Raw genomic sequence first — 13,223 nt, forward strand, 5'->3', positions numbered from 1 at the left:
AGCACTAACTATATGTGCAAAAAATCATCGAAATCGGTCTAAAGTCAGGCGGGGCCGACTATATTATACCCTGCATCACTTTGTAGATCTAAATTTTCGATACCATATCACATCTGTCAAATGTGTTGGGGGCTATATATAAAGGTTTGTCCCAAATACATACATTTAAATATCACTCGATCTGGACAGAATTTGATAGACTTCTACAAAATCTATAGACTCAAAATTTAAGTCGGCTAATGCACTAGGGTGGAACACAAAGTTAGTAAAAAACAAGTAAGGAAAGTCTAAAGTCGGGCGGAGCCGACTATATTATACCCTGCTCCACTTTGTAGATCTAAATTTTCGATACCATATCACATCCGTCAAATGTGTTGGGGGCTATATATAAAGGTTTGTCCCAAATACATACATTTAAATACCATATACTAATGCACTAGGGTGGAACACAATGTAAGTAAAAAAACATGGGAAACGTTTAAATCTGAAGCAATTTTAAGGAAACTTCGATAAAGTTTATTTATGATTTATCGCTCGATATATATGTATTAGAAGTTTAGGAAAATTAGAGTCACTTTTACAACTTTTCGACTAAGCAGTGGCGATTTTACAAGGAAAATGTTGGTATTTTGACCATTTTTGTCGAAATCAGAAAAACATATATATGGGAGCTATATCTAAATCTGAAGCGATTTCAACCAAATTTGGCACGCATAGCAACAATGCTAATTCTACTCCCTGTGCAAAATTTCAACTAAGTCGGAGTTAAAAATTGGCCTCTGTGGTCATATGAGTGTAAATCGATATATCTAAATCTGAACCGATTTCAACCAAATTTGGCACGCATAGCTACAATGCTAATTCTACTCCCTGTGCAAAATTTCAACTAAATCGGAGCAAAAAATTTGCCTCTGTGGTCGTATGAGTGTAAATCGGGCGAAAGCTATATATGGGAGCTATATCTAGATCTGAACCGATAAAATTCTGCATACTTGACTACACTACTAATTGTACCCCTAATTTCAACCTAATTGGGACAAAACTCTAGCTTCTGGGACCGTATTAGTCCATATCGGGCGAAAGATATATATGGGAGCTATATCTAAATCTGAACCGATTTCAATAAAATTTAGCACACTTGACTCTAGTACTAATTGTTCTTTTTCTGCAAAATTTTAAGCAAATTAGGGTAAAACTCTGGCTTCTAGGGCCATATAAGTCCATGTCTTGCGAAATATATATATGGAAGCTATATCTAAATCTGAACGGATTTCTTCCAAAATCAATAGGGTTCTATTCTGAGCCAAAGCACATACTTGTGCCAAATTTGAAGTCGATTGGACTAAAACTGCGACCTAGAATTTGATTACAAAAATGTGTTCACGGACAGACGGACATCGCTATATCGACTCAAGAGCCCACCCTGAGCATTTTTGCCAAAGACACAATGTGTCTATCTCGTCTCCTTCTGGGTTTTGCAAACATATGCACTAACTTTCTAACTGTTCCACAGTGTGGAGCAGGGTATAATAAAACTCAATTGAACAAATAATACAATGTTTATACTATAATTTTCTCGAAGAGGAGCGGAGCGATTTTTTTTCCCCGGAGCGGAGCGGTTTTTTTTCTCCGGAGCGGGAGCGGAGCGGAGCGAAAAAAATGGACCGCTCCGGATCCCTGGTGCAAAATACCTTGGCGTTATTTTGGACAAGAAGCTGAACTTTAAGCTTAATATTGAAGAAAGGGCGAGAAAGGCAACTGTAGCTTTGTACTCGTGCAAAAAGGTAATAGGAAAAAAAGTGGGGACTAAAACCAAAAATTGTGCATTGGCTATACACGGCAGTGGTTAGACCTATAATGCTATATGGTGTTGTAGTCTGGTGGCCGGCACTTCAGAAACCGACTTGTTTAGATAAAGTTCAGCGTATGGCGTGTTTGTGTATTTCAGCCGCATTCAGCAAGACAGGAACAAATTCCCTTAATGTCATGCTGCATCTATTGCCTTTAGACATTTTGGCCAAACAGTCAGCTGCAACAACGGCTGTGCGGTTGCGCGAACTATCGCTGTGGTCGGAAAAAGGTTACGGTCACAGTTCTGTCCTCAAAATAATGCCAGATGTGCCTAACGTAGTGGATTACACTTTGGCGAGTCCACTTTTCGACAAAAAGTTTGAGACTCTAATCCCCAACAGTGAGGCGTGGTGCACACATACCCCGGGGAATAAAGAATATATAGATTTCTACACTGATGGCTCCAAATTGGATGGACAAGTGGGGTTCGGAGTATATTCTAATGATCTGGAACTTCGAATAGCGAAAAGATTACCTAATCACTGTAGTGTTTTTCAGGCTGAAATATTAGCAATAAGAGAGGTGGCGAATTGGCTGAGAAGTAATGTTCCAAAAAATGTGGGCATTAATATATACTCAGACAGTCAACCTGCAATAAAATCCTTGGACTCTGTGTTCCTCAACTCGAAAACGGCCATCGACTGCCGCAAATCTCTTAATGAGATGGCTGAGCAGTACAATATTCACCTAATATGAGTGCCTGGCCATAGGAACATACCGGGGAACTGCGAAGCGGATGAGTTAGCAAGGCTAGGGACTACCTTACATATTCCAGGGGAACTGGAATTTGTTGGTATGCCCCTGGCTACCTGCAAGCTCATGCTGCGTGAGAAGGCTGTTAGAATGGCAAATGTTCGATGGGAGAATTGCAAGGGTTGTAACGACACCAAGCAAATATGACCCCATTTCAATTTAAACCGCACACTAGATATGCTAATGTTCTCGAGACGTCAGATATCACTCCTGATATCTGCTATAACGGGTCGCTGCCTGATAGGCGATTTTGCAAAAACTATTGGCGCGAAGTATAATGACTATTGTATGAGCTGTCATGATGAGGAGGAAAAAGAATCAATTAAACATCTCTTGTGTGAGTGTCCTGCATTTTGTGTGAAGCGCAAGCAACTTTAAGGAGCCTATAGCTTCAGATTACTGGCGGATCTGGAAAACGTTAACTTAAGCAGTCTGCTAATGTTTTTGGAACAATCTGGTTGGTTCAACAAAGAAAAATAATCAAGAAGGTTCAGCGGTTAAAACTAGAAGTGCCCATATGTAATAGGTACTTTTAGTTAATGTGGTATCACAATGGACTGAATAGTCTAAGTGAGCCTGAATCTTAATCGGGCTGCCACTTTAACCTAACCTACCTTAGAAAAAGTTCGACTTGTCAGAGTGTCGCCACCCGTCTACAGGTCGACTAATTGGGCCTAACTCGTGGTCATTGCCAAGATTTATAACTCCAGTCGATACCCGTCCACTGGGCCCTGAAGTTAGCAACCCATTGGATGACTTTGAATTTCGCTGCATGGTGGCTTAATATCCCACCACACTTGAAATTCTTAGTAGGTACCTATTACGATGAGTTTATCCGCTATTAAAAAAACACGTCCGTTCCGTTCGACGGTTGAATAGAGAGGGTTGGTATTAAACCCAATACCGTTTAGGTTTTATTTGGTAATACCGCACTGTTTATTCATCAATACCTTTGGTATAAATAATAATACCGCTTAAGTATTATTTTCAATACCATATCGACAGGGTGAGTGCCGCAAATGTGGTATACCAATTTGCTTTTCGATAGTCAAATTGTTTGTTTTTCTCCGAGGATGCTAAGATTTTACCACATTCATTTTACTAGTGTTAGGCATCCACGCAACTATGAGCGAAAAATAAGAAACCCATAACATCGCATATATTTGCGAATTTATTAAAAAACACATTAAGTACGAATTCATAAATTGTGCAGGTAATGTGGTACACCATAATGTAGATTTTTTCATTTTTTTCAATTTACGTCTACATTCGATTTACGTCGTCGATTTTTTGCCCACTTTATCAGAAACGCCTTCCATAAGTAAAATAAGTATCAATGATATCGAAACATTTTTTTTCTGAAACTCTTACCGAAATTACTGAATTGCCTTTATTTTTGAAGTTTTTTATTATGTACATAAATGGACTTAGGAGTAAGTTTGAGCAATTTTTAATTCGGTTTACGTCGTTTCGGTTAACGACGAGGGATTACTGTATATGTATCGCATTTGCATACATTTTATGTTTATTTAGTACTCGTCAGTAATTTACATCCGAAAATTAATAATTGATTAAGAACCACAAAAAAAAACCATTCGAGCACATATAAATGAGTTTTTTTCTATCTGGCACAAATAAAGAGTTGCAAAAATCAAACTGACCTTTGATTGCTTTATTCTCTGACAGCCACAATCTATTCAGCATGGTTAAGTTATTCGTATGTTGCTAGATAGAGAAAAAAGCTACTATACCACATTACCAACCTATACCACATTTGCTGCACTCACCCTACTTTCATAAGGCCACATGGTACTTTTATGCTTTGCGTACCGGCTGTACCATTCGGTATTGTACAATACGGGGTTGAAAGTTCGTATAGTTTGTACACTAATAGAAAAAATTGCGTTTCACAATCGTGAACGGACGTTGTCAAAATGAAACGGAAATGTTCACAAAAAATCAAAACGGAATGTTCACGATTTCGTCCACGGGCGTTCACGATTTCATGAACGGCATACGTTTTTCTTTGGCCATGAAAAGTCTTAATCGTTACACTAGTAGAAAAAAGGCGGTACGTGGCCATTACCGTTTGGTATTAATTGATTGGTTCACGTTACCTTATAATTTTGATACCACTTTCTACCAAATCATTTACATCCGGTATTATTATGGTATTAACTATCACATACCCGTAGCATATGATATGTCGCCGTTGCTAAAAACTAAGTTGTCGCCTTAGTAGTTTAGTTTGTTCACATAAAGTAAATAGACGCGTTAATTGCAATATTTCTTGGAAAACATGATGACTGAAAAAACTAAATTTGTGGATAGAGCGAAGTATTCGTAAGTATAAAATGTTTTAGTATTATTAATGTTCACTAATTCGGAACCTTTCTCTCATTAGATATGTAAGAGACATACAAAAGCTTTCCAAATCTAACAACAGACAGCTTGAGGCATACAGAGCCTGTGATGGGACATAAAATTCGAAGAATAACTTTGCATTAAAAAAGTGGTGAAGTGTATGTACTATGTATGTATTTTATTATTTATTTACATTTATTGTATTTTATAAATGTATTAAAGGAAAAGCCATTGTTATGTGTGTTTTATTGAACCAATATGTATGATAACAATAAATACCGGGTTTGTATTATACCCAATACCGTTTTGGTATTATTTGGTAATACCACTGTTTATATAACAATAACTTTATGGTATAAATATTAATACCGCTTAGGTATTATTTTTATTTTGCAATTCGATCATTACAATAAGGAGATCATAACAGTAACCTATTTTTTGTTACAAGAACAATGTTTTAATTATTTCTCCCATTATATGTCCAACACAACTGTAAAAAAGTTCACAAAATCAAATAGGAATTCCCATAACTATTCAATTGGTTACAATAACCAATGCCGATCAATTTAGTTTTTTGTTCCATAAAATTGTTGAGCTAACCACCAGCATAGTTAGACATACAGCATGGAAATCAACAAATGGTTAGTATAACCAAAAGTTTAGTATATTAAAAGAATTTTAGTTCAATCATAGGACGCACGTAAGGTAGTTGTTGCAACAAATAAATGGTAATATCAAAACTGGCAATGACGCTACAAAATTTGCAAAACGGGGAACAGTGTCACTAAATTTACTTTTTAATAGTCCGCAATAAATTGAATAATAATTTTCTCATTACCAAGTGTAAACTAGAATTTGGTTTAAGGTAAGTATAAGACTTTTTAAAGAAACGATCTTTTATTTTCAATTTCTCAACAAAATTAAATTTTATTTTTCTCTATCCCATACATATTTCGAAAGGGTTCCTTTTCTTTTTTCCTTTCAAATTTGAATTCTTTAATCCCCAAAGTTTATTTTTCAGCAGTGCTTACAGTAAGTATCGTACCGATTTAGTAAAAACATAATATTATAGAAGTTTCCATAAAAATTACAGACTTCACCCACCAACAAACACAAATACTTTTTACGGCAAGCTAGCTTTTTTATTGTATTAGACACATGAAATTCTAGGACGAGTCAACGGCGGTTCTAAGTCGATCTGTATTTATAACATAACTAGCGGCTTATGCTTAGTACTAAATTCGTTTTTGCGAAAAACGAACATCTTCATTAATCTCCGTAAGTGTGTAAATATAACCATAGCGATAGGCGGTAGGCGAAACATTTTTGCCGCAACGGCAAATACAATAAGCTTGACGGCGAATAATTCCCTTTTTCACGTTTCCTAGCGTTTTTGTTGTCAATACAGCATGCTTTGACAATATTAAACAATGAAGTTGAATAAAAACATACAATGGCTTGTTATTTGTTGAGTTATTTCAAGAAAAAATAATCTACACGTGTCCAGGCAACAGCAATTCCTAGTGGTGAGTTAAAAAAATTGATAAGCGATGGCAACACTATACCAGTTTTCGCCAAGGAGTTAGAATAAGTTTTAATTTAGCGACACGCCGCTAGCCGTCACGGTGTTCCGTCGCGGATTTTGGGCTTCCCATAAGAAATACACGTAAATAAGTGTTCGCCTACCTCGTATCGCTATGGTTATATTTACACACTAAATAGGGTCTCAAGCCCAGGGATGTTAACTTATTTATGCGAAATAATATACCTGGCTATTTTTTCGTGCGAAAAATCCAGGGTTGTATAAATATGTGTTTGAAAATGCTCAAAACAAAGATTTCGCATTTATTCCGCGCTAACGTTTTTTATATGGAGTATAACAGTTTTTCGTGCGAAAACTTTATCTTAGTACTAGGCTTTAGGGAGGAAATTTCTGGCAAGTATATATTGAATTAGGTTTTGTAGTTTGACCACATAATAACCATCTGCCATTGGTTTACAAAAATACCCCTATAGAAGTAGACAAACATTATTTCATCCCTTTGTTGTAAGCACCTTTCGTAATTATTTTCGTAATTTATTATGATTGTAGATCTTGTAATAAATTTATAAAATCTCATTTAATATTGGATTTTTGTTAGGGTAATAATAAATAACATCGAGAGCGGTTGCACCAACAAACCAAACAATTAATTTGAGATTGCGACAACCAATGCAGAGTTGGTCCAACATACTATCATGCAGTTGCAATTGCCAAATGTTAGTTGTGCTGACAGATATCATTGATAGTTGATGGAACCTCCTGCTTTCGGTTGGCAAATAATTCGGTTGAGGCAACGAATTTGTTTTCTGGGTGCACCTACACCCAAGAAGTCAAGAATTTAACTTCCAACCCGCCAACTTACTTACCGTCAGAAGAAAGAAACAGGCATTGAAGATATTGAGTACTCATTTACTAGTAACGAGTACATGTAATCAAATACTCGTTACTTTCCACAACAACAAAAATTAAGCCTGTTTTCTTTTAGTACTCGATGCAACACTTGTATGAGCTATAGAACATCGTAGAACTGGTATGTTATAATCATAGACCAATTAAAATAGAGACATACCTTGATAATTCACCATGGTTTTGTTTATTTGCAGAGCGCAGTCATTCCACTCAATTGCGAAGTCAAGTGACTCAATTTCTTTTTGGAAAACGAGAATTATCGTACAAATCAGCCAATTTGCATTACAAAAAAGGTGTGTGTTATAAGCTTTTAAATAAGGCAATCACAGGTGCGGTTGGTAAACAGAGGTGTTCCGCAAGGTTCAATATTAGGACCCTTGCTCTTCTCCCTATACTCTAATGATCTACCTACGCAGGTGAGACATTGTCGGATGCGAATGTATGCTGATGATGTTCAGTTATATATAGGGTGCGAACCGTCATCAATTGGTAGTTGTGAGGCTCTATTGAATGAGGATCTTGGAAGGATATCAATGTGGGCACAGGCCAATGGTCTTACTATTAACCCAATGAAATCTAAGTGTTTGGTGATTAAAGGGCGAACAGTGAGGTCTAGAGTTAATGTTGACATAAGGATAGATAATCAGACGATTGGGATAGTGGAGCGTGCCAGAAATCTTGGGGTGATGTTCAACAGCACTCTGACGTGGTCTGACCATATTACCGCTATGTGTGGCCGTGTATATTCAATACTTCGGACATTATGGCAGTCACAACGTTGTACTCCGTTAAGAATAAGGGTTATCTTAGCCAAGTCATTCTTGATGTCCATTATGCTTTACGGATGTGAACTTTTTGCGAAGTGCGATGCCCTAAGTATGCAGAGAATGAATAGGACGTTCAATAGCATTACCCGCTACGTATATGGTATACGAAGATATGACAGTGTTTCGGCTTTCTCAGTATGCTTGTATGACATGACATTTCACAATCTACTTAAGTTAAGAGTCCTTATTTTCTTGCATAGGATTATTTATAGTGGTCACCCGGTGCATTTATTTCAACGCCTGCGTTTTTCAAGATTTAATAGAGGAAAAAGATTAATTTTGCTTCGTCATAGCTGTTTGGTCTCTGAGTGGCAATTTTTTATTAACTCCATCCGTCTGTGGAACTCACTTACTTATAATATCCAATGTATAAGTAATGCAGATGCCTTTAAGAAAAATGTTATCTCGTTTTTGAGTAATAATTAAACAAGATTCTTTATCATTTGTTTTATTTTACTCTAAACTGTTTGCTAGCTAGTTTTAATTCTTAAAATTTGTTTTCGTTTTCATGCAATATGTACCCTTATTTTTATGCAATATGTACTTTTATTTATAACTTTCTTTTATTTGTTATAAAATTTTCGTTCAATTTTTTGTTTTTGTTTCTCTTTTTCATATTTTCAATTTTAATATTCTTTATCCATTATCTGTAATTATAAATTTTATAAATCTTATTTTAATTGTTGTTATTTTTCTCCTCTTTTTACAATTGTCAAACTTAAATTCTAATAGTGTTTTTTTTTTCAGTCTGTAATCAGTTTTTCAATATAAAATATTAAGGTTATTTGCTTATAGATCTATTTTGATTAATTTTTTAAATTTAAAAAAAAAAAAAAAATTTTTTTCATGAAACCTAATATTGTAATTATATTATATTTATTTAATTGTACATTATGATTTTAAACTTCTCATGCTGAAATATGAGACTCAAGTGGTCTTGTGCATGGGAAAGCAAATAAATAAAGAAAGAAATATTTAGTGTTTCATCAAGAGAACAAAGGAAAGAAATCAAAAATAAAGCCAAATTAAAAAATCACTCAATTGCAGATCAAAAAGAGCCCTCTACGGTGTTCAGACAAACTACACCGCTGTGAATTCACTTGAGATGACTTATATTTAAATGGTCTATGTTATAATACTCCGTTCCACAGTATAGCGCGGGGTATAAACATGTAAGATTTTATTGTTTTATGTGATTGTTTTTAAACAGTTGATGTCAGTGTTTTTGGACATGTCCTGGATAAACGAGTACCCTGTTTTCTTTTAGTCCGTCACGGATTGGGTATTCAGTACTAAAAGAAAACAAGCCTATTATCTCCAAATCGTTTGTAGCCACCGCGGTGCAATGATTAGCATAGGATCAATCCCAGTTTCAACTAAATATCAATAAATTTTTCAGCGGCGGTTTATCAGTAATGCTGGTTATATTTCTGAGTGTTTTCTAAAGTGGTTTCACCGAAATGTGGAACGTCGTTTGTACTCGGCTATAAAACTTTCTTTCTGTTATAAGGTAAGTACTATGTTCGCTTTTCGCGTTGAAATTTTCGTGGTTACTTTATTAAAACAGCTCAATACTAAGCAGATAAATTGACTCAATTGATGCGCAGTTTCTTGTTCCTCTAGATTTCGACAAGACGTTACAGCAATAAGTTTGTTATCAATTATAATTTTGATTATTTAAAGAAAAGTAATCGCGAAAATAAAGTGGTTTTCAACTCGAAAACCGAACATAGTACCCACCTTTACATAGAATCGGGGAGCCCTTAATGATAAGAGAGAAGTTCACCACATGTGGTATCACAATGGACTGAATACTCTAAGTGAGCCTGAAATACCTAACCTAACTTTTGAAGCCGCCGAGTCGCGCCGCTGATTTCAGTCGCCGCCGACCATTTTTTGCCAGTCAAACGCCGAATATGTCGACTTAAATTTAGCCGTCAATTAGTCAAAAATATCAATTTAAATCAGAAAAAAATTATTAATAATTGTCGTATTTTTGCCAACATTTTGAACCTTCCACCCACAAGAAATCAATTTCAAACTGCTATACGTAACGTAATGTAAATTTGATTGTAAGATTGGTTGTACAACTAACCTCATTACCATTCGAATAACTTCAAATTAATTTTATAATGGATAATTGTGCGCCGCCGAATGGACAAATTTATATCGGCTTAGACGTCAAGCCGCCAAATCAAAAATTTAGTGCCAGCCGTCACCGACAAAAATGGGTCGGCTTCATTCTCTGCTTTGGAGATGTGGCCCTCATGGCTAGAAGGCTAGGAAAGTTGGCTGTTCGAAAAAAATAAATGAAGTATATACGACCGTTAGTTCGCCGATCCGACCACCATGAATCAAATATAATAGTTTCCTTCCGGCCCAAAATATATCCTGCTTCTCAATTTCCAACTCGGATAAATATTACTGTATCTAGATACACTAAGAAGAGCAATCAGAGCTTGTCATTGTGGACCTAGGATTTCTAATTTCAGGCATATCGAAAAAAGGAATCTGTGCCAAATTCCATGGCGATAGTGCCATTAGACAAACTGACAACATTATATAGTCCTAGAATTTCTTCCCTAATAAAGAAATCGAAAATCGGTAAGCGGCAAAAGAAATGCCGAACATACAATACGTAAAATACAAGCACACAATACGAGACAGGAAAAATCAAAACGTAATAATATATCACCCATTTTGATTGGAAAACAACACGATTTTCAATTAAAAATTTAATTGAATTTTGTCAATTCAGTTAATTGTGTAATTGAATCAATTAAAAATGTGATTGGTTTTTGGCATAAAATTCAATCACAGTTTTAATTGAATCAATTAAAATTTTAATTAATTTCGCGACAAAAATCAACCAACTATTTGATTGATTCAATTAAATTATTAATTGATATGAGCAATAAATTTCAATCAAAAAATTTATATATTGCGCCCCCAAAATCTTATTTAGTTTTATTTGAAATAAAAGAAAATGTGCGTTTCTTATAAAAAATTTTTGTTTTTTGGTTTTTGTTATTTGTTATTTGTGTGTTTTGTTCTAACATAACTTAGACATACAATTATGATCAACAACAACTAAAGGGTTAAAAAATAAGCTATATAAATCATTATCTTCATATTAACGATGTCAGCATGTTCCTTCAAATATTTAGATGCGCCTAGATTTCCAATACATCAGCAGTCTGTAAGCTAAATTAGTTTTTCTGAAAGAAAACAGAATAATTCGAATTTAATTTTACCTACTTAAAATATCAAGTTCCAGGTTTCATATTTATAATCTTCTTTTGCAGTTGTAGTCGTTTAGCATAAAAAGGTGTATTCAGGCGCTCGATAATTTAATTTTAGTAACAATTCCTTTGCAAAATTTCCACACATTGAAATCGTCTATTAAAATTTGAACCAATCAAAGACAAAAATAATGGGAAAGCAATGTTATATTTGATATTATATTGATGATACTTTGCAAATTCTGGAAATAGAAAAAAATATAAATGGAAAATACATATTTCTATTATTTTCGTATATTTTTCATATTTTTAAATCCAAAAGAAAGAACTTTCTTACCATTACATAATTCAGCTCATTAGTTTATATACCAGATATACTGCTCTCTACTTGGGTTCAAACTGAAAAAGGCAGGTAAAACAAAAATGCAATTTAATATCAACGCTACTTGCAAGTTCAAGGTGAATCTTCCAACAAACCCATACCGCTCTTGGTTTTAAGAAAACTGGAAGTGAAAAAAATTATAATTTTAAAAGTTCAATACGGTACCCACCTTTTGATTGCAAGCATATTCTTATATATTTGGTAAAATGATGGAGTTGATGAGATTGACTGGTCAATTTCACGAAATAAAATTGGACACTAAAAGAAATGAATAAAAAAAAATATTATTTTAGTCCGTTTAATGTAAACAGGCTTCAATGGAAACGGTATTCACATTTCACAATTGCTTACCCTCAATAAACGTAGATTGTTTTCCATTTTTACAATACCACGAAAAACACAAACACAGGTATTTTTAAATGCGTTCTGTCATATATTTTTTCAAGCCTTTACCACGTGGCTTTTATTGTTGCACACTTTATTTATTTCAACCATTTGCTATGATTTGTTGTTGCGTACAAAATATTGACAAAATATTGAATATGGCAGACAGAATGTCGCCAATCATGTTTTTCAATTTATTCGGATTTGATTAAATAATTAATTGAATCAATTAACATATTAATTGAATCTGTTTCCAAATTCAATTAAGTGATTAACTGCAAAAATTTCGGCGATCATTTTTTGTGTGTACGTTACATTCGCACTATGCACTTTTTATTATGTTTTTATATTCCACGCTCTTTTAATGTATAGGACTTTATGTTTGTTAGCTTTGTCAATAATTCCTTGTCCATATATTAGATTATTTTTTGTCTGTTGATTTGCTTATTTATTGTCAACACACCAAACGCATTGAAAAGATAAAAGTTCCTCAACTGCATGCGTCGTATGCATCCGTCACGTTGTCGTGTAATTCAAACAATAGTATTTCCCACAATTCAACTTTTTATAACAATTCCTCAAAACGGACGCACGTATGACCGGGTTGTATGTAATTTCACCATAACACGTGAATGTTTTAATATATAACATCCCAATAAAAACAAACGTTTGAAAAATACTAAAATTCAATAATTTTTCAAAAATTTTTTCAAAGGATTAGGGTAATATTCTAGTTGAGAAATTGTTGAGAAAATCGCGTTCTCAACAAAAAACAGACATTACCCTCAAAAGTAAAATTCAAGACAATAGCAATAATCTCTCAATTGTAATCCTCGAATTGAAATGTATCTCTACTCAATAATTTCTCAAACAGTTTTTAATGTGAGACAAATTAAAAATTAACATTGTTGCGAATATTTTCTAACCACAATATGCATGAAAGTAAATTTTGTAAATTTTATTAATTT

General features: G+C 34.3%; 1 protein-coding gene and 1 long non-coding RNA gene across 2 annotated transcripts in view; one reads left to right on the plus strand and one right to left on the minus strand.

Moving 5' to 3' along the window:
* dpr19 (defective proboscis extension response 19) overlaps positions 1-13,223 on the minus strand; it is a 305,876-nt gene that overhangs the window by 188,069 nt on the left and 104,584 nt on the right. The gene's annotated exons all lie outside the window — the stretch shown is intronic.
* Positions 4,735-5,199, plus strand: LOC142223362 (uncharacterized). Its single transcript, XR_012718697.1, has 2 exons — positions 4,735-4,947; positions 5,009-5,199. It is a non-coding gene; the product is annotated as an uncharacterized LOC142223362 (long non-coding RNA).

Source organism: Haematobia irritans, chromosome 2, assembly GCF_050003625.1.
Source record: "Haematobia irritans isolate KBUSLIRL chromosome 2, ASM5000362v1, whole genome shotgun sequence".
Lineage (NCBI taxonomy): Eukaryota > Metazoa > Arthropoda > Insecta > Diptera > Muscidae > Haematobia > Haematobia irritans.